At 34.2% G+C, this 22,392-nt stretch overlaps 1 protein-coding gene across 4 annotated transcripts in view; it reads right to left on the reverse strand.

Annotated features, from left to right (window-relative positions):
- LOC147070246 (G protein-activated inward rectifier potassium channel 3-like) overlaps positions 1-13,194 on the reverse strand; it is a 97,140-nt gene extending 83,946 nt beyond the window's left edge. The window contains exon 1 of one of the 4 annotated variants that reach the window (XM_085949735.1): positions 13,037-13,194. The gene's annotated coding sequence lies outside the window, so the exon portion shown is untranslated. Of the gene's footprint in view, positions 1-12,822 lie in introns of all 4 variants that reach the window. The other 3 variants (XM_085949736.1, XM_085949733.1, XM_085949734.1) reach the window with 3 other exon arrangements.
- Positions 13,195-22,392: the final 9,198 nt, after the last annotated feature.

Genomic DNA, 22,392 nt, shown 5'->3' on the forward strand with positions numbered 1-22,392 from the left:
AATAACCTACCTATAGAGTAAGTACCTAAATAACCTACCTATAGAGTAAGTACCTAAATAACCTACCTATCTTTTCATAAATTCCCAACATTCAAATATAATTATACTAAAATCCTAACAGTGTTGTTATTTTAAACCTTCCTTCGCTGAACATTATTATATTAAATGAGTACGTAGTAACTACGTAAGGTACTACGGTCTAAGGGCCAACGTAAATCCTCAGTGATGCCCTGCATTTTTTTATCGCGTCGCTTTTTCTCGTAAGTTGTCGGCTGTCGTCGACATGCTTCATTCGGTTGCATGAGTAACCCGCTTCGTTGCCTATCTCTATATTTAGAACATCTATGATCAGGATCATAGCGATACAAAATTAAGCATCCAAACTCAATATTATCCAGTATTTATGTACTTATACCCCGTTTACACGTGCATGGTTGTACTGTGCACAGTAAAAAAATGTATGGGGAAACATATATTATCCTGCAGTTGGCAAGATTGCGTGCATAAATCAAACAAGATTGGAAGATTCCGAATTTCCAATGCGACAGTAACATTATTTTCGATCTGCGCAGTAGAGCGATCGTAGCGAACCCGTCGACAAAAAAACGAACTACGACCTACTCATTTTGAGCTACGATTTTCAATACGACCTGTCAGATAGTAGTATATGTAAAAAAGTATATGTAAAATGACAACATTGCGCCTCGCTTACTCTTGAATAATAAAATTGGATAGACATTCGGCACTTTTACGTGTAAAGAGTTATTGTCATGACAGTTAAAAATAATCACAATTTCCGACAGTAATTCCATTCACGTATACAGGCATCATTTTTTTAAAGATCATTTCAAAATAAGAACGTTGGTACACGAAACAGCAATGACAAATAAAATTTCATGTAAAACAAATGCTAGGTACTATAATGAAAATAGTCACCATATAGTCACTCTTTAAAAATATATATATCCAGAATGTTTTCAAATAATATTATTCTTGTGCAATTCAGAAGGATGATATTTTCCCACATATCCTGCCCTTCATAATAAACGGTGAAGGTTACGGACATTATTTGAAAACGGGGTATGTAAATTTAATGTACATTTTTTGCTTATGTCGTTAGAAAATATTGTTAATAATGGCCGTAAAACTAGAGCTGCAAGAATGCTATTGAATGAAAAATAATATGTCACATGTGTTGTTATCGGTAATTTACATATTATTCACCGCATTTGACCTTTTTGATAAACAATTCCAGGAGCGGATTCACAACTCACTACTTTAAATATTGTCTAATTGTAAGTAAATAAATTAATAATATTTTGATTTTGCGCTGCCATAGTAGTATGTTTCTTTCTTCCTAGACGTTATGGGCGCCATGGTTACAGGGCAAACATTTGACTTCAACACTAAGATCCTGGACCAGAACAAAGAGTAAATTTCACACGCGGCATACTACTGTACGACAACATTATTTAGGCAACAACAGGAAGTCGCTCTTATCGCGTATAGAATATTTCACAGTGTTGTCATTTTTTGAGAAAACATATCCCGCGAAATTAGGTTTTTAGTTTATATCAATTCTATTCTCAGTAAGTTTATAAGTACATTAATTTATAAGTCTAATTATTGTTCAATAAATATCAATAGAATTTTTTTTTCAAATAATTTCACCTCTTAATTATTACTATTATATTAGGTTAATTAATACAGCGTAATTATTGAATTTGGAAGGAAATGTATCATTGAACCCACATTAACTGATAATATTGCTGCAGGTATTTATTAATTAAATAACTAGAACACAAATTATGACTAAAAACAAGAAGTAAAAAGATATAACATATTCAATATTATATTGATGACCCAATCACATGTTTTATAATTTACAAATGATGTCTTTATATCGTATTTTTAGTAAAATTGTTGTAGAAACACATACTGTGAAAATAATTTTCTATAAATTAAATTATATCCACCTTACATAAATTTTAAAACAATATGTACCTACTTATCGGTTTAAAAATTAGGAAAATAATTAGGAAAAAATAGGACAATTCATTATCTAACTAATGATCATTTATACTTAATTATTATACGTCTAAAAATATTAATAAAATAGATTACGATACACATAACTTTATAATATAAAAACATAATTTCCAGTATTTGGGGAAATATTTCTAGTATTACAACACTGAATTTTGACATACCTGACATGACAGGAACCCGTCAAATGGGCTTGTTGAAAGTATTGTATGCCTGTTGCCTTTTAAATACGACTCTGTTTCTTCTTCGCAATAAATCAAAAGTTTACTGATAATAATTCGAACATCATTTCGTATTGTTTTAGACATCTTTTGAATATAAAAAGCTTCAAATTACGTAAATTGATAGATGCGTCCAATACGAAGTGTCAAAAATGTCATGAAAAATTTGGGGGCGTTCCTAATTTGAAACCGGAAGTTCGATTAGCTGTACGTAGTTCACAGATTTGCCACGTAGCCAAGATGAAGTTGCCGGACAATATCTCTGACCAGTGATGTCCCGCGGGGGTAGGCAGATTGAGCATCGCTTGGGGGTGGCAGTTACCCAAAGGACGGCAAATCGAGGAGAATCACTAGATATATATTAAATAGAAAAATTCATTAAAAAATGCATCTCACTGATTGGAAACAAAATGTACTAATTAGGTACTATAAAAGTCTTAACAGGATTTTTTGTCGGGTTTGCGATGTCTAGTTTACTTCCGTTGTCCTTGAACATCACGTTCTTGGTGAAAAGCAATGACAAGTGCATACCTAATTTAAAATGTATCCAAATATGTTTGCAAGTCACTCGGGAGTTTTGGAAGTTGTCAAGTGTATTTTTAAATGTATCTGAAACCGTAGACACGCGATATTGTCTATTGAAGCAGATATGGCGTTTAAATTAGATTTAGTGCAAGATATATTGTTAGTAATGTATCCATACAATAAATTTCTTAGATATTGGAGTCATGAATGGATGATAAAGTACCTACTGTATAATAATAATAAAAATTGCGGCATTTTGGCACTGCCTACGGGCGGCATTTTGACTAGGGACGACAGTATTTAAATAGGGACGTCATGGCTACCGGTTATTCTAGCAAAATCCAACGTCTGATCTTACATCTTTTGTCTCAAGTGATCGTGAAGATGTTTACTCCGAGTGACGTTCTCCATCAAACCTAACCTAACATTTTTCAACACATATAGAGCAACGCTCGCTCATCATAATTCATAATACCACGTTATCTTTTGAGAGTCTAGACTAAAAACAAAATACCATACCAATTTTCAATCAATATAATAATTTAAATGAGTGAATATGTCACCAAATGGATGGAATTATAATATTATTATAATTCGCTGCTTTATTATGCCAGAACAAATTGCTTGTACATTATGTAGGCATACTATTAACAAATTGATCAGTGTCTAAATATGTATTATAATTCTTTTGGTCTGCTTTAATTGTTTATTTAGAGGCAGTCTTAGGCATAAAGCCCATTGACGCAGCGAGTGCGGCGCTCGCGCAAAATTTCTACAAGTGGCGCGTAAATCATCGAAAATACAACGTAATCAAATACGCCAGCGCACACTGGACTTAACGATTCCTTGTGCCCCGCCTGCCGCATGAGTCACCGTTTTTCGCTTCTCGGCGATACGATTTAATGAAAATACAAAGAATTCCATTCATTGAACACGGCTACCAAAATCACGCTGCTCGAAGCGTCGTCGTTCGACGGGCGAGAAGTCATTATTTAATAACAAATAAGTCATTGTTTAATTTTATTCCGTGTCCTATATTTCGCTGGTTGAATAATATCGTCGTAAATATTAATTACAAGCCCCGAAATAATATAATATTTTTATTGCTTTCTTATGAGAGACGCTGTAATAATAATTATTTTGTGCTGCTTGGGCCGCTTATAACATAGGTGAAGGGTAATGCGCGGCAAGAGACGTGTGATTATGGTTATGAATAAACGCTTCATACGCCGATTTCGCCCGCTCGACGCGTTCTATGGGCACTATCGCTTAGTCATAGATTTATATTCGATCCACGAGGCTCGTGTGTTATCTTTGTAGGTACGTATTCTATGACTGGCTTCACATGGGTCCATATTATTCGGTTGATTGGGCTGGGCAATGTATTGGCAATCTATGAAAGCATACATTATTATAATCTATCATGTGTTTACTGTTAAGGCTATACCTCAGCTGAGGCATGGTCTAAAAGATCGTGACTAGGCGATGCGCGGATTGTGCAAATGACGCGAGCCGAACGAAATATAATTTGTCATAAAAATTCAACATGCGTCCTTTTTACGTTATGTTTATTATTATATTCGTAATAATAATAGTATATTCATTGAAAGTTTTCTTTTTTAAGTAGGTACATACGTAAAGTTTTTTAGTCATCTTTACACGATTTAAGAATATTTTCAACCGACGCCATAACAAAACAAATCGACGTGCGGACACCTCGACTATCCCTCTCCGAATGGCAACGCGGCCGACATTTCGTTCCACATACAGTTGAATATTATTTGCCGTTTCACTTATGTACGCTCTTAATAGCACGTGTACAATATATTCTGATTCATTTTTACATTGGTAAAAATTCTCGCACACACGTGGTAGTTTTCGTGATTTTACCAGTAAACATAACTGATTCATTTTTACCTATATCCTACAAAAATATATTATACCCTGCCCTCGAAATGGACCGGAACGTAACGGAGCCCATCTTCGGTTCGTGAAATTCTCGAGACTGCCATTCCGTTTCGCGGTAAAAATAGAAATGAAATGGCCATCCGGTTCAGAAATTAGTATGATAGTCGTTACGTCATTATTATCATTTTTTTTAAATAAATTTTAATAAGAATCATGACATGTCGTACACGACAATTTCAACAAACAATATTTCAATTTTGTGTTGTTTTAATACAATGTTTTTATGAGATCTGAATATGACGTAAATTCTTATTAATGAGTGTTCATTATAATATAGGATTTGGGTTTAGTATTCCAGGATTCACCTTCCATATCTTCAATGTATGTAGATATTGTATGATATTACTAATTTAACATATTAAACGATCGTAACTAATACATTATTTATAAGTAAAAAGCAATGACGTCACGCGAAGTAGAAAAATCATGTACTACTGCTTATATTCGGCTTATAAAGTAAGGAAAAATAATTACAAGATAAAAAGAATTTTTTATAGGTATACAACGTTTTTAAATTTTCTGTTGAATTATATAAACTTGACTTGACTAGCTTAAACGATAAAAAAAATGTAAGTACTTGATAGAAATAATACTGAAATGTCATTTTGACATGTCATATTGATTTCCATAGTAACGCACGTATATATTAATAATTTAGTTTCTAGGACCCCAAACCCGTAACAATCAATAATAGTGAATTGGATTACGGATTTCTTCCGAAATAATTTTTCATACAAAACAGCATTGACTAAAAATGAATTCAATTCTACTTCAAGATGGCTAAAAGTATTTTAAAAAATGCATTGGCATCGTGTTCTGATATATTCTAAAAGTTTCAAATGTCTAGCTAGTCGGGAAGTTAGTTAAAAATCGATTGCAAGATTTTTACCGGATAAACAACCACCGGACAAATAAGAATACGACCTATTAAAAACGTTGTAATATAAAACCATATTTGACAGCATATTTCGTAAAAAAAAAAATGTCGCCTGCGGCGCTATAAAACCTTTCATACCCAAATATAGTAGTGCGTATCAGATATTTACAGACTCGTTGCATTTGTCGGTTTGAGGTAGTTAGGTAGGTATATAAGGTATATAACATGAAAACAACATTTTAATCTTTCCGGAATATTATCGAGCCGGTTCATAAACTTTTCTATTTCAAGCGCTGATTATACCATCTATGTATGTCGATTTTTAAATACATAATTTGTTTTAATTTAAACAATACTGTTCCTGCTAATACATCCCTGTGCAAAAAAAAATAGATTTGACACAACAGTGTGAATTATTTTGCATAGAGCTAAAATAATCAACACTAAACATGTTGAATGTCTGTTTGCTAGTAAAAAGTTTATTCTATTTTCAATTGAATATTATCGCAAGATAATATTCAGTTGAACCATGTTAGGTAGAAATAGATACATTATAATATTGTAAGTAATGTATCATTTTTTTCTCCAAACAGAGCATATTTATGCATAGAAGGTTGTAATAATGTCCTAATTTCTCAATACATGGACCTCCGCGAGTTGTGCCAGGGGTTCCGCGTGAATTTACATAAAGTGTTTGGTAATAGAGTAAAGAAAGGATTAACATCGCTTATTCATGGGCAACATGATACGAGGAGGCGGCAAATTAAGGGAGAAACGCGATTAATACGCCTTTTGAGAGTGGAGATGATCATTCTATGTCTTTAGACATTTGTGGATGTGTTTTAATCAATGACATTAATATGGACGAAGCATCTGGAAAAAAATGACACTCACTTTTTTGTCGGGTCTGCCGAATGGCATACTCTGTTCTAACGCCATTACAATAAAGGTGATATTGCTATACATTCCCGATGCTTTTTGTCGGGTCTGCCGAATGGTTCGGTTCGAACGGGTTCGCTCAAATGACCATTGACTCTAGAAACACTGTTCTAACGCCATTACAATAAAGGTGATATTGCTATAAATTCCCGACGGGGGGATATCGCATAATGGAAATTGCGTGTGCATGTGCGAATGTCGCTATGCGCGAATTTACTTGCAAGCTACTGTACTGACTGCGTTGTCCATTAATAATATCATTGGTTTTAATGCATTTGAACACACATAATTTAAAAAAATCTCATACAATACTCCCACTAGAAAAACACCCGACGGGGCTTGAACCTGTAACCGCTGGATTCACGCTAGTGTGCATTTCCAATTAAGCTACGGGCATCCTACTTTATTTCGACGATTTTAGTTCAACATTTAAAATTTAACATTATCAAATCTTGTGAATTATTCGTTAAATAAAAGAAATACTTACCTAGTTTATTTAATGTATTTTTGTATGTATCTATCCATTTAAGATAGACAGCTATAAATAATTCAGTGTATCGACGTAGATGTTGAACGTCATGCCCCTTGATATGTTTCTCCATTTGTTTCCTAGTGTATACATGGCTTTATCGCGGAAAGTATTCGTTGATAATGTTTATAATTTAATCAAAATAATAACTGCATAAAAATAACTAATGCCAGGTGCTGATAATAAAGTATTGCATTCGACTGGATATAATAATTAATACTGTTATCAATTCTGTTCAAATGTTATCAGTTGCAGGAACAAATCATAGAAAAGTAATTAAATTAATGAAAATTTTTCCATAAAAGCATAATATTAAAGTTTTTTGGTTCGACCGACCTCGAAACATCGTAATGCGTATCACGTTTTTTTTACAAGTCTATTTTAAAAAAGATATTTTATGTAGAACTGTAGTCATAATGATTACCAGTTGCGTATACTGCCGATACGCTACGTTATAGAGGATTGCCCGCTTATGAATTCTTAGCGAGGGTCCGTCCACACACGACCGAGGCCCACTTTAAAGGCATTTGGGAAATTTGCAGCGTCGTATGGAAAGCATATGATCCCGTTTCCTCGAATTCAAATCTTGATATTCAGTAAGTGGATATAGAAGACCCTTAATATCACCGAGATTAGCTGAGCCAGTCCAACCCTTTTCTTTTCTCTCTAAATTATTTATTTACGCATCACGGTGCATGTACTGTGCGGCTCCGTATCGGGATAGAAGAGTGAGCATGTATAATATTTTCTTTCAGACACGTTTTAAGCGTTATGGAAGGCGGCCTTGCATATCCACGACTACATACATTACGGGTGGAGATGGGGAACCTAAAATACCGATACGCCAGTTCGGATATGACGATAAATGTTAATTGTATATAAAGATATTATAATAATAGTAGTTACAGGTGGAATAAAATACTAAAATATATTTCCCTAAAATAATAATTAGAATTGAGTACTGAAAGTACCTCAGGTTAAACGTAGAAACGTAAGTGTAAGAAATAATTCTCATAAATCATAGACGGATCGATAGCTTAGACGCGAAATCTCTCACCTGGAAAGTAAAAGACGTGAGTTGGAGTCCCACTCGGTTCATTTTTTTTCTTTATGTATGTATACTTATAAGATTTTTCAAAATTGTGTTTTTTCTATAATAAATAATCCAATATTCTTAAACCTCTATAATATATTCAGTATTGCAGTGCGCACACACAGGAGGATAGCCCCACGCTGATAACCCCTCCCTAATTCAAATAATGTGCGACAGGAATTCTTGGACGCTGCGCGTGGTGTCCATAGACTTCAATTGAGGAGCGGACATAGACTAGGAAGAAGATGATAATGAAAAAAACTTGCGACGATATTTCATGAGTGGACCACATAGTTAATGCATCGACTCTGCAGGAAAACTCTGTCTGCACAAGGAAAAATTGTATTTTATCTGAATTTGTAAAGTATTTATTATACACTACGTGGAGTTTAACCAAAAGTTGGCTGGTAAGTCTCTAAATCATGTTATGGAATAATTGAAAGTCTGTCATGCCCTCCAAAATCAGGCATAATGTTAATTTGCTTGTGCTTTACATGCATGTTCCATATAATATCGGATGACCATGATTTTTTCTAGAACACATATGTATATTTATATACACGTAATCCGTTGTTAACTCTATATACCTAAATTATCGACTTACAAACTTTTGACAGCAACGCCACGACTGGTCTTTGGAAAGACTTTTAAATGAGAACCAATAAATCTTTAAATACGCTAAATGATGCAGGACGAGCGGTTGAAAGGAGGTATCCGAAAACCGCTGGTAACCGCCTCAAGTTTGGCAGACGACAGTGAAGTGAAGAAAAATCTCCAGAATTCTGTAGTGACTTATAGTCGAGGCCCACATGTAGTGGTTACGATTCCTTACAAAAAGACACCGTCGTCTCGGGTGCATGTTACATTATAATATTATGATATTGTATTCTTCACTTTTTGGAAAAATTAATTAACCCACGCGCGTATGGAACACCGATTTTGGGTGAATTTATTATCATCTTTCACACATATAAACTTTCCAAAGTAGGTAGGTATGGCATTTTTATAAATCGCATATGAACATGTATACACCGAGAGGCACCTACGTCTGATTTTGAAACCGATGATTGCATTAAGATCAAATCATGTCTAAATAAAATACGTAATAAAAACTACCGGAATACAAGGGAAAGACAGAAGAAAATACGTATCTAGGTAAATAAATTAGAAATACAATCAGATCATATTTATATACAATTCAAAAAGATTCAAAAGTAGATATTTGATACAAATCAATATCAAATTAATTTTCCTATTAAATCTGCTTAAATTGAAACATTACTGTCTACAATGCTCCAGGAACAACGTGTCTATATTGATCTCGATGCTATACGGCCTCTCTTTCCGGTACGAAAATTTACGGTGAACTGTGATAACGTGAAATTTAGTATGTAATAATAATTACAAGATAAAAAGAACTTTTCATATACAACGTTTTTAAATTTTCTGTTGAATCATACAAACTGGACTTGACTAGCTTAAACGATCAAAAAAATTTACTTCAGAGAAATACTGAATAATGAAATGTCATTCCATATTGATTTTCATAGTAACGCACGTATATATTATTAATAATTTAGTTGCTAGGACCCCTAGCAAACAATAATGGTATCGAAATAACTTTTCATACAAAACAGAATTAACTAAAAATGAATCCAATTCTACTTAAAGATGGCTAAAACTATTTAAAAAATCTATTGGCATCGTGTTCTGATATATTCTAAAAGTTTCAAATGTCTAGCTAGTAGGAAAGTTAGTTGAAAATCGATTGCAAGATTTGTACCGGACAAACAACCACTGGACAAACAACCACCGGACAAACAACCACCGGGCAAATAAGAATACGACCTAAGAAAAACGTTGTAAAAATTACAATATGTAACCGGAATTTGGTTGGTAGCGATGTGTGTGGTCTATACACTAAAATACTATAAAAACCACCAAATAAACACAATATGATGTAGGTAGATCGGGTGTTTTAGATAGATAACGAAACAATTAATAGAGGATATTCATAAATCGTCAATATAATCCCCTGCAAGTGGCTAAATGCCAGTGGCGAATACTGCCTGTTCGGCAGAGGTAAACGATTAATAAACCAACAGAATAACAGTATCATACACTTTGACAATGATCACTGTTTTATAATAATTTACAATAAAGTACACAAGACGTAATACGCGGCATGTTTGATCCCGTTCGTTTTAAACTAAAAATTTCAGAAAAGACAAAATATTTTCAATACTTTTAAAAAACTATATTTTGTAAAGAAACTTTAGAATATTTCTTATTTGACCACAGTGTGGCGATAATTGTTTTCATAAACTAAAATTTAAATAAATGTTAACTTGATATTTATGTCAATTACGTTATACTATGTTTAACAGAAGCCCTCATGCATAAGGCGTTGACCTGTCATCCAAGGGCTCCGGCTTCACAATATATATTATTATATGTGATTTTCTCTCAAAGCCTGAGTTTTTGTGACTGTTTCAGAAAAAGCTTTATGGCGACAACTATACCTCTGACCGTCCCACCCGAAGAAGATAGACTATCCGCATGGGAGGCGAACCTTGCCTCCGAGGGTCTCGAAGATTGGGTAAAACCAGCACAGCATCTCCCACCCGGAGCCAGTCTTGGATACCGTACATGTAAAGCCCTAAACAGACTGAGAACCATGCTAGGGTAGACAACATGGTGAAGTGGGGGGGTTCTGTGATGACCAAACCTGCGAGTGCGGTGTAATGCAAAGCACGGAGCACCTATTTGCATGCAGGGCTTGCCCAGTAAGCTGCAACTTCGACGAGATCCTACAAGCCGAGGAAAATGGTGTTGCCTTCGCTAACTTCTGGGGCGACACATTATAGCTATTGATGACCCGACACGACGAAGAAGACTACTCTACCGTTTCACTGCACGAGTGTCATTGGGCCTCATCACCTGTTGTAGTGGTAGTGCTAAAAAGAATATGGTAATTTTATAGTACCTACTTCATAATTCGTCATTTTGGTTAAGGTGTTCTAAGACCAAAAACCGAAACAAAACCTAACACAACCTACTTATTGTTGGGTTCCAGTAGGTTGTTACGTTTTGGTTTGGTTTTTTGTCTCAAAATACCTCGATAACAATAACGACATGGAGTACCATAAAATTTCTTTTATTTTGTTAACTGTCAATTCATGGTGGAACTGCATTGTATTGTTGTTTTAATTTAATAAAACGCATTTTTTGTTTTTGTTTTGTAGTACTTATTCCACTTTTAAACAATAGATTAGGACCGGTTTCGTCCGCCTCAGAGGGACATTTTCAACTAGGACGAAACCGGTCCCAATCTATTGATTAAAAGTGGAATAAGTACTCCAAAATAATTGCGTTTTAATAAATTAAAACAACAATGCTATATCAAGAATATGTATATATATATATATATATATATATACGAGTAGGTATATGAGAATATCAGTGGCGCACCCAGGATTTAATATGGGGGGGGGCAAGGAGGAAAATGTAAATTAGTCCTATAGGCTCTTTTTCTTCTTCACAGCCTAATTTCTCGTTTATCGGTATGTTGTCTATTGCACTCGGTGTAACTACACCATGGTCCCCACATCCTGAAACGGGCCCTCAGTCTAGGATATTTGGCGGTCCCCCTACCTACCGCCAAGATTAAAGGCAGTGTGAAACACTACATTAACGTTTTTCAAATTGTGTTTTAGTTTAAATTAAGTGTACTTATACAGTGAATTATTGGCGATTTTTAATACATCCACTTTAATAATGGAGCTGTCGAGTATCGACACATAATAATCAAAAAATATATTGTATAATTATATTATAACTAATTGAAAATGTTCATGGCCATGAAGTATTAGGCGACTTTTTTTACTATTAAAGCTAATTTATGATGTGTGCTTATCTCACTTATCTGGTCAACCCGACACGCCGGGCCCTCCACAGCCTGGGCCCCCAAGCTAGAGCCCTGTCAGCCCTCCCCAGCCATGACCTACACCACTCCGGAATTCGGGTGGACACCGAGAATTTTTTGACAGTTCCATTAGGGATTGGGTTTCTAAAAAAACCTGACATTAGTGTTTCGAAATTTTTGTATTAAAAATTAAAATCTAAGAAATTTTTCTAAAAAGGGTGCTGGAGAATTATTACAAATCATTTTTTGGCGTGTTTTTATTATATTTATATAAGCCCAAAGGTATAGTTTATTGGCTTTCAATTTCAATGTTTAAGACATTCTGATAATTTTCATTTTTGGGGGGTGCCAGGGCCCCTTGCCCCCCCCCCCCCCCCTGGGTGCGCCACTGGAGAATATTAATCAGTTCTCGTATTTAAAATACCTATAAGTACAACAATAGTTTAATATCGAATATTTGCTACTAATTAACAAACACAAACACGAAGTTACCTACGCAAATATATTTATAATAAAAAGACATTATTATCTTATGACTAAGTATATAAAACATAATTTGATAATAACTAATTGACCACACTCCTATCAAACTGATGGATTTGCTTTATTTTTATTTTACTATCAGAGAAAACATGTATCACTTTCCGAATGATACATTTTAATTATACACTATGTCTAGTTGTATCGAATATTTTTTACACAATATTGACATCCGCTCCTGATAAGTCATGTTTTAATTAAATTTAACAAATTAATTTTACACAATAATTTATAACTGAAAACCGTTGAATATCACACAACTTTTTTAATACCACAATAATGCTGAATAGATTTAAAACACACACAAAGAACCCTCAAATAAAAATTCTAAAATCGAATATTAAAATAAGTATTTAAAACGAACAGTATTTACTTATTTATCAGTGTTGCTGTATTATAAATTTTATTAAATTCATTAGGGATACACGATAAGAAAATTAATGTCTTATTTATTATTTACGATGTTTTCATTATTATTTTTTTAGAGAGCACAAGCGTCATTCCGCACTATACAGAGATCGCGCGTATACTAAAACTAAAATACTTTGACTTTTCTGCCGGCCGACGACGCTACGGGGAGTTTTGTTTTATTTTAATAGCCAACGGGTGAAGTGAGAGGATAATATGGTTTTTCTTTTTTGTCGTAGACGTATTTATTGTAAAAAAACGCATCGACGTTATATTATTACGCCATTCTTGAAAATTAGTGTGCGTAGATGACACGATTCAAAACATTTTTAGTTTGATACACATATACACTATATTAAGATAGTGGTATGAAACTGTGAATTTAGATAATAAATTGTTTGTAGATAATGATGATATTTTCATATTGAAACAAAATAATATGCAATTGTAAAACTTCATTTATTTATATATTTAGAAAAAATAGTATTATGGCATTACAGAGATTGGCCAATGCGCCATAATATGCGCAATAAATAAAGCCACAAGCGCCAACTTCATTTTCTCTGGGAAAACGTGTTTAAAAAAATACACATATTTCCAATGCAGTAACATACTTAATAAGTATATATTTTTTTATTAATTTCAGCTTTAAAAAAATACCATATAAGTACCCAAGTTAACTAAAGAGCACTATATACTACCATAAAATAATATTAAACTTAATATGTTGAGAAGAAACGGCCTAAGTGTCAGTGAAGTAAAGTTGATTTAGTTTTTGACTATTATTGACATCATTATATTAAAAAGGGCCTAACAAAGAATTATGTACTTAATTATTGAACTCGTAATATCACTAGGGCTGGGAAAAATAATTCTACAATTAAGTTTATAATATTATAATAAAGAAATACTTACAATAGGTACTTAATATTAATTCCTGACTGTTCTTAAATTACCTCCAAGTTCATTAAAATTAATTTATCTTTTTACATATTATAAATACAAAATTGATTTAATTACAAACAACATAACAATAAAGTAGAAGAGAAAGTAGGATTATTTTGTAAATATTCAAGTAAAATGATAAAAACAAATACAAATTTAACCTATTTAATACATTAACGAATATTATGTACCTAGTGTAAAAAAAAACCTTTAAGGTGCTACCGAACAGGTTAACCGCACGATACACAGCATCATGAAACATCACATCCGTCCTGCGTCGGGGTAGCATGTTCATGAAGACCGCACAAGTGATAATGGTGGGAACATGAAAATTAATATTTGCCAGTAGGTACAGATGGATTGTAAATGAACCCACGACGAAGTAAAAATAAAATGCTTTAAAAGAACAATCATTCTTCGGCTGGACATGGATTGCATTGATCCATTGATTGGCCAGATGAAAACGAGTCGGAAAATTCTTTTTATTACATATAATAAGAAAGGAATCCATATACCCTTAAGTAGAGACATCTAAGAAATGTATTGTGGACTCGATCCAACTTCGTTGTGTGGACTCCAAATAATTATTGACTGCGATCAGGTTACCACATTGCTTTCGAAGTTACGCAATAACCAGCACTACCATTGGAATTTGCCATGTAGTGCCTGGGACGAAATGGTATCATACGATGACCTAGATAACGGATTGTCCATAAATGAAATTACATGATTTTCGTCTTTTGAAACTCCGTCACCCATTGTCACAAAATCTTTTACCCTCCTGTTTAAATTAGGTACTTACGTCACACGTCATTGAAAATTTTCAATATCAATAGGGACAATGCTCTCACGAAATATTCTATTCTTGGAAAAAAAATCATTTATCTTTTGTTGGATATACGACGTCATATTTTCCAAAACCCCCCAAACGAGGGGGTCACAATAAATCTGACCGCTTCTCCTCCTAACTTAAGTCTTATATTAACGGTCCCTAATTGCATCCGCGCCACGGCACTCTATTAAAATTTTTTTTTTTCACGGCACATCGATTAATATTCATATACTAAGTATATTTTTTAAATAACATATTTTGCGTTCTGAACATATCAAATACAATAAATACAAAGTTGAATGTGGCTCATAAATCTGAAAGGCTTACTGAACCCTGCTCGACATGACGACATGGAAAATTCATTATATCCGAGTACAATTTCGACAATTCCAAAACTTTTTTTTTGACCAGGCAATCATAATAATTAATAAATAATCTTCAATAATGAAATTGTGTCGTCTACTTTTTATCAAAATTCACAATAATTGCGGCACACCGGTTAGGAATCTCTGGCATAGACAACACATCTCCCCCAAATATGTAAACATTGTAAACACTATAACTTTTTACAAAATTACGTGTAAGTATTGCATTTTTTTTTATAAGACGTAGGTACCTATATTATATTCCTGCACATACAATTTCAATTGGAATATCAACCAGTATGTTCATTCAGTTTTTAGTATGGGGCGAAACACTGTTGAGACGTGTATTTTCAAAGCGAACTTATTCCACTTCAACAAATTTTTGACAAAAGCCATAAGTTACTTTTGTAACTAACACCGATTTTGAAGTTGATCTTTCTACCGTATTAATTGCTATTAGGTTCTTCTATACAAAAAATACTTGCTCAAAATTGTACCCATCCTTTTAATTCTGGCATTCATATCTCATTTTCGTCAAGTAGTGGAATAAGTTCACTTTAAAAATACACCCCTCGTATGTAATGGAATTTTATTGATTTAATAATAATTCGAATTAATGTTACGAGTATCTCATAAAATAGCATGTACCTATGCATTTCTATGATATCACTTTTCGCTTATTTTGCAATGTGCAAAGTTGTGGTGATTGACAATTGCAGATAATAAATACATTGCAAATGTTAAATACAAGTATAACATGTCGAATTATCATATATCATTAAAAATACATACTATATATACCAGTAAGCGTGAATATTAAATTAAAACACTCTTCAACAGCCATCATTTTATAAAAATAGACGGAGACATTTTTTAATGATTGCATCACAGTGATAAATAATCTACCAATAAACTCAGCCGCAAAATGTCTATAGTATCGAAGAGATATTAAAGTATAAAATTCTTTAGGCATATTTAAATAAATAAAAATAGCTTTATTTATTCCAATGCAGTGCTTTGCAACCTTTTACGCATCACGGGATACTATCAAAATTCTAAAGTGTTCACGCACGCTTTTGAAATCCGTTACCCATCCTCATATTACTAAATTCGATGTAGATACCTATGTCAGTACACCCCTTTTATGACAGTTAACAATCTGGACGTCTCAAGCTACCTTCGCATTTGCTAATAAAGCCGATTCGCGACAGATTTGAACTTCACCCCCCCCCCCCCCCCTCCCACATTTAAACAGTGTTTTTGAGAATATTACCGACTCTGAAACTATTTCAATGCACACGCTTTGTGTAAAGAACGTATTATTATATATGTATGTACTTTTAATTTCCACTGTGCGTAAATAAATCAGTTTCCATAAACATTGTTCTACTTTGGCCATGTCCACCCTTTAGCTGGGGCATAAGGACACCACACGGCGCATCCAATAATTCTTGTTGCTTGCCAGTCTTCTTGCATCATTCCAGAACACTCATACGATATATAGATAGTATTTAGCAATCTTCCAGGACGCCGGAATCCGGTTGGGTTAAAGAACAGGAAAGCCAGGTTGAAATTATCTTCTGGCATCCGCAGCACGTCGCCGAGCCGGATCCAACGTTGCCTCTTCACCTGAGAGGCGGCTTGGCTCGTTCTTTTATCTCCGCATCCAGGGCTCGAAATGGACCGGAACGCACCGGAGCGCTGTTCCGTTTCGTGAAATCGGTAAAATTATGGCTCTGTCTCGTGGAAAAAATATGTTGATCGTCTGAACTAGATATGCTTTTTAACACACTTATTTTTATAAAATACACATACATTTAGATAACTCTCTAAATATCTTCAGAAAATTGTCGAAGCGCTCCGGTTCGTAAACTTTTCCATTTCGAGCGCTGTCCGCATCACTCATAAAGTCATACGAACACTCAGTATCCGTCGCAAATATCTGTTCTCGCTCAGTATACGGTTGCTCTGAGCCTTCGTAAGGTGCTATGAAGCGTTACCGTAAAGCAGCACTGTCAGAATACAAGCATCTAATAGGTGGCATTTCGTTTTAACCGAGTATAGTCGTGAGTACCAGATACTCCGCATCGATTTTTATATTATTTTTCAAAACATGTTAAATGTCGTCCTATCAAATTTATCGGTCCATTTCCTGTCCCCATTGCTGTACAGTCTAACGTATTGATATTATGTTTGACTTGTGACTTATGTGTTCCTGATAACTATCTTAGAAATCGGGAGCATCAGTTGTTTGTTCTCCCGAGGAGCAGAACTAACCTGTCGTTGGTGATGCCAAGGGGCATAGGGGCAAGGGGCATATAGAAGGAATATCAAAACTCCTAATTCGTGTTTCGTCAGACGAAGATGTCTCCTAGCTAACTGTCGCGACCCGAACGGGGCAGCAATCGCAATCACAATGACAACAACGTGGTTCCAGGCGGGGAATGCTATTTGCACATCACTCCTTGTACACGCCAAAAACCCGAACTAAACCAATGATTGCCGAAGCAATCGGGACGGTACGAGCACGTGACTACTGTCACGTACTTCGGGTTTTCTGCGTGTGTCAGGCTAGCGGGAAAATTCTGTCTCTGTCGAATAGTGGCGGGCACATACGAATCGTTCCGCGGGCGCCATGGTGCCCGCGGGCACGGGGTTGGGAACCCCTGCTGTACACAATTATGGCTTTCCAGAAACATTTTACGACTAGCATGCTATAACTGGAAAATTCTATTGAGAAAATATAAAACAATGGAAAACAAAATTATGAGAAGAATGCTTGGACCGTCAAAAGAAAACCAGGGGTGGCGTATCTGTATGAATGCTGAGCTCCGCAAACAATTTAAGTCCTATAATAGTCAATATCTTGAGGGCGTGAAGACTCAGATGAGCCCGGTCACGTTGTTAGATGCGATAGATCTAAAACTCTCCATACAGCTTATGAATGAACTCCGTGAGGTCCGAAGGACATGGGCGCATAACGTCAAAAGGGACGCAGAGAGGCTGTATCTGACCGAAAGGAAAAAGAGCCTGGGATATAGATTCATGTGGGACAGTAAGTTGTGCAGTCGTCCATGAACCTGAATGGTCACTAACGCTAGGTTAAGTAAGTAAGTAAGGAGATTTTTTATTCGGTGTGCCATGAAACAAATTCCCTTCTCTCAGTATGCTGTCAAGTAAAAAAAAATGGCAGAAACTATCTAATGTAAACTATATTGGTTTAAGTGTGATATTTTACTTTACATTACTACGTTTTCATGGTCGTGTTTGTCCGGTGGTTGTTAATCTAGTACAAATCTTGCAATGGATTTTTAACTAACTTCCCGACTAGATAGACATTTGAAACTTTTAGAATATACCAGAACACGGTACCAATGCATTCTTTTAATACTTTTAGCCATGTTTAAGTAGAATTGAATTCATTTTCAGTTAATTCTGTTTTGTATGAAAAGTTATTTCGGAAGAAATCCGTAAAAAGTAAAACACTATTATTGGTTGCTAGGTGTCTGGGATCCTAGCAATTAAATTATTAATATATACGTGCGTTACTATGGAAATCAATATGAAATGTCAAAATTACATTTCAGTATTCTATATTTATTCTGTATTTCTATCAAGTACATTTTTTTTTCGATCGTTTAAGCTAGTCAAGTCAAGTTTATATGATTCGACAGAAAATTTAAAAACGTTGTAAGTATATAAAAAGTTCTTTTTATCTTGTAATTATTTTGTATTCGATAGAGCATTTTCCCCAGACCTAATATATATTTACAATACTAAACTTAGTTAATTTAAAGAATCAATCTAGAATATTCTCCAGATTCAAGTCTTCGGATAAAATGGACTTCTCGAGTTTCAATCATCGCAAAAACTCGACGAATCACAACCTCTATATGCAGCTAATCAAGGCTGTAAATATGCATGCACAGTGAGTGAGATATCAATTACTTTGTGGTCTTCAAACAATACATTGTATAAAAAATGTCGTGACACGTATCACAGTGGAAATGGCAAACCACCTGTCGGTCAGGTTTGATATTATTTACACGAAGCTGAAACACATGGATGGAATCCTGCAGCAGGGATATCATTATGAGATTTGCCAAACCATTACAAAAATAAATTATTTTTGCTGGATATTATAGATTTTCAAAAAAATAGTATTTTATTCTAAGGGTTGAAATAGACTATATGAGTCGTATAGTATCAAAAGTAGAACTATCGCAAATATATCGAAATTTAACTAAGTACTTATGCAAAATTATTCTTCTGACCATAATGTACGACTAGCAATATAATATTCGAATCAAAATTATATCTGTGTGGTATAAAATTGTGATGGAAAATAGGGCTTGGTATCAGAACTAGAACTGTTCAATACTTTGGAAACAAAAGTAGAACTGTTGAATTTGAATTGAATTTCTAATTTCTAAGTTTAGAAACATATTGCATGCTATTATAACACTAAAAAACCCAACAAAACGTTTTTCGTCATTTTCTCGAAATGATGAATAACGCACAGATCTACTTTTGATACTATACGACTCATATGACGATCGGGCACATATATGCTAAGAGCGTTTTAGTGTATATTATGATCATATATATGCCATTCCGACATATTATACATACATATTGTACGATAGCTATGACATCGTATTTACACTCTGTGACACCCTGTGACACAGGACGCCAACATAAGAAACGGGTTTTTCGGCATTTATAATATGACCGATCGTCATAGAGTCTATTTGAGCCATAATACCCATTGTAATACACATTAAAACACTGGTGACAGCATATGGACACCATACGACGCCTCTAGGAATCCCTGTTGCTCGCCAGTTTTCTTGCATCCTCCCAGGGCCTTACGTACATATTATATTAGGTGGAAATAGTAAAAAAAATGCTGATCAAAAGGCAGGTAAGTATTTCAAAATGACACAATGTCACACAAATTTGTGTTTTCAATTTTCATCAAATTTAACAGATAACATTGTCAAAACATATTCGGTAAATTATTCAATCGAGCTTATAATTGACTCGTAATTTTAGAGAAATTGCAACATTTTGCCTTCTAAAACAATCTTGGTATTAATATATTTTATGTGTCCATTAAAAGTTAATTTCTAAGATGAGAATAGACTAGAATAGAATAATATCATACTGTTATAATTATATATACATTGTTCCAACAAAGACTACAGATCATCTAGGGCCTAGGCTAAGCTCTGAAAGAACTTGTGGCTGTCATCGGATTCCTGTAACCCAGATCTCAATTTTAATATTATTTATTAAATAATTATTTTTCACGTACAATCAGTCAGTACCTATATATAATATGATTTCGTAATGTTATATCTACAATTTCATAATAATATTACGAATTAATATTATTTCATAATATTTTCAACATATTATTTCATAGTTGCCGGTCAATAAATAGCGGTTCAGAATCGTTTGGATATCTCACTCGATTATAAGTTTCCGTTAAAGACACATCGCACCGAATTACCGCTATTTTACATTTATTATATTGCCTTATAGTAATTTGAAACAGTAAATAATTTCTCGCCTCCTCCATCACCACGAACAGCTACTACATCTGCAATACCTATCCTCCGCCGAACCAGAGTACTACAAACTCTTCATTTTCTACCTTCACACAACACTCCGGCCCTCAATAATTAATACAGATTGCCATTTTTCATGATGGCAATAAACATACATACCTACCCCTATACCAGAAGTAACAATATTGTGGTGAACGGTTCATCTGTCAAGTCATGTTCTGTGAATTGTGACACTGATATTATGCAGGTAGTCGTTGAAATCAATAGGTTTTCATTTATTAAATCACGTTTATCGACCAAACACGTCTTGAAGGTTAGCGTAAGATAATCTAGCACACGGGTTCCCAACCTATGGGTCGCGACCCCGAAGGGGGTCGCCAACTTATACAGTCAACTAAAAAAAATATTCACTATAATGCAATTTTTATTTTTAATGGTGTCTTGAAGTTTGAATTATTTCATTTATATATTTTTTAATTAAAATAAGTGTAATGTACACTATTCTGTCACAGTTGGTTGAAACATGTGTTGAGAGTTTGGGAGTAATGGTGAAATGCCTCTATTGTTCACCGGTATGCCCTTGCCAGTAAGACTCTTCCAATTCCTCTGCAAGAGGTACTTGATTCGCTCAAATTCGATTCAAAATTAACAAACATCTGTTTAAAGAACTGTGCAAAGATATGGGTTCTGATCATGAGGTTCTTCTCTTCTACACTGCAGTACGCTGGTTGTCGAAAGGAAATGCTGTGTATCGTCTCTTTGAATAATTGAAAGATGAAATCAAATTGTTCCTGGAAATGTAAGGAAAACATGACCTTTTGGTATACTTTAACGGCAAAGCTTGGTTGAAAAAAGTAGCATATCCAGCAGATATATTAGAACAGCAAAATAGGCTTAAGGGCGGCCTAACCTAACCTAACCGATTTTTTTAACGGTACATGTTCAAACACGCGTGTTAACATCATTCTACTCCCTACTTCAAATATAGTTTGTCAATTTATGGCTACGGCCGTATGTCATAGCTTAACCACTGGGGAATGCCAAAAGAAATGGCGTATTTCAAAAAAACACTACCTTATTCTTAGGTCAATAATTATTATAAAGCAATCATTATTGGTAGGATGTTTATCACACTTGAATGGTCAAAGACATAGCTTATAATCAGTATCTTTATAATTATCTTCAAATGTGTTAATCTTGCCCATTTTTTGAATAATAAAATGCCTAATTCTTGTCAAATTTGGGATCGCAGTGATTATCAATATAATTTTTATCGTAAATATTTCACTATAATAATGTCGACATAAATTATACTGATGGTTATATAAATACGTTTAAAAATTAATAGATGTAAAAAATCTTAACACCACTGCACATTTATGTACTGAAATATGACTATATTCTAAAACATTAGAGCGAGAGGTTTAAAAGAATACTATTTTATGTAATAAAAATACTTTATATATAAAGGATAATAAGGCTTAAAAATTATATAACTAGATTATCTATAACATTTAAGGAATGTCCAGGATCATGCTTTGAAAATAGAATAAAAGCTCCATTTTGATGTACGCTGGCATGTCCCCCCTTAAACTGAAACTTTTTC

This window comes from Rhyacophila brunnea, unplaced genomic scaffold (genome assembly GCF_057557595.1).
Source record: "Rhyacophila brunnea isolate RB1 unplaced genomic scaffold, BYU_Rbru_1.0 scaffold_22, whole genome shotgun sequence".
Lineage (NCBI taxonomy): Eukaryota > Metazoa > Arthropoda > Insecta > Trichoptera > Rhyacophilidae > Rhyacophila > Rhyacophila brunnea.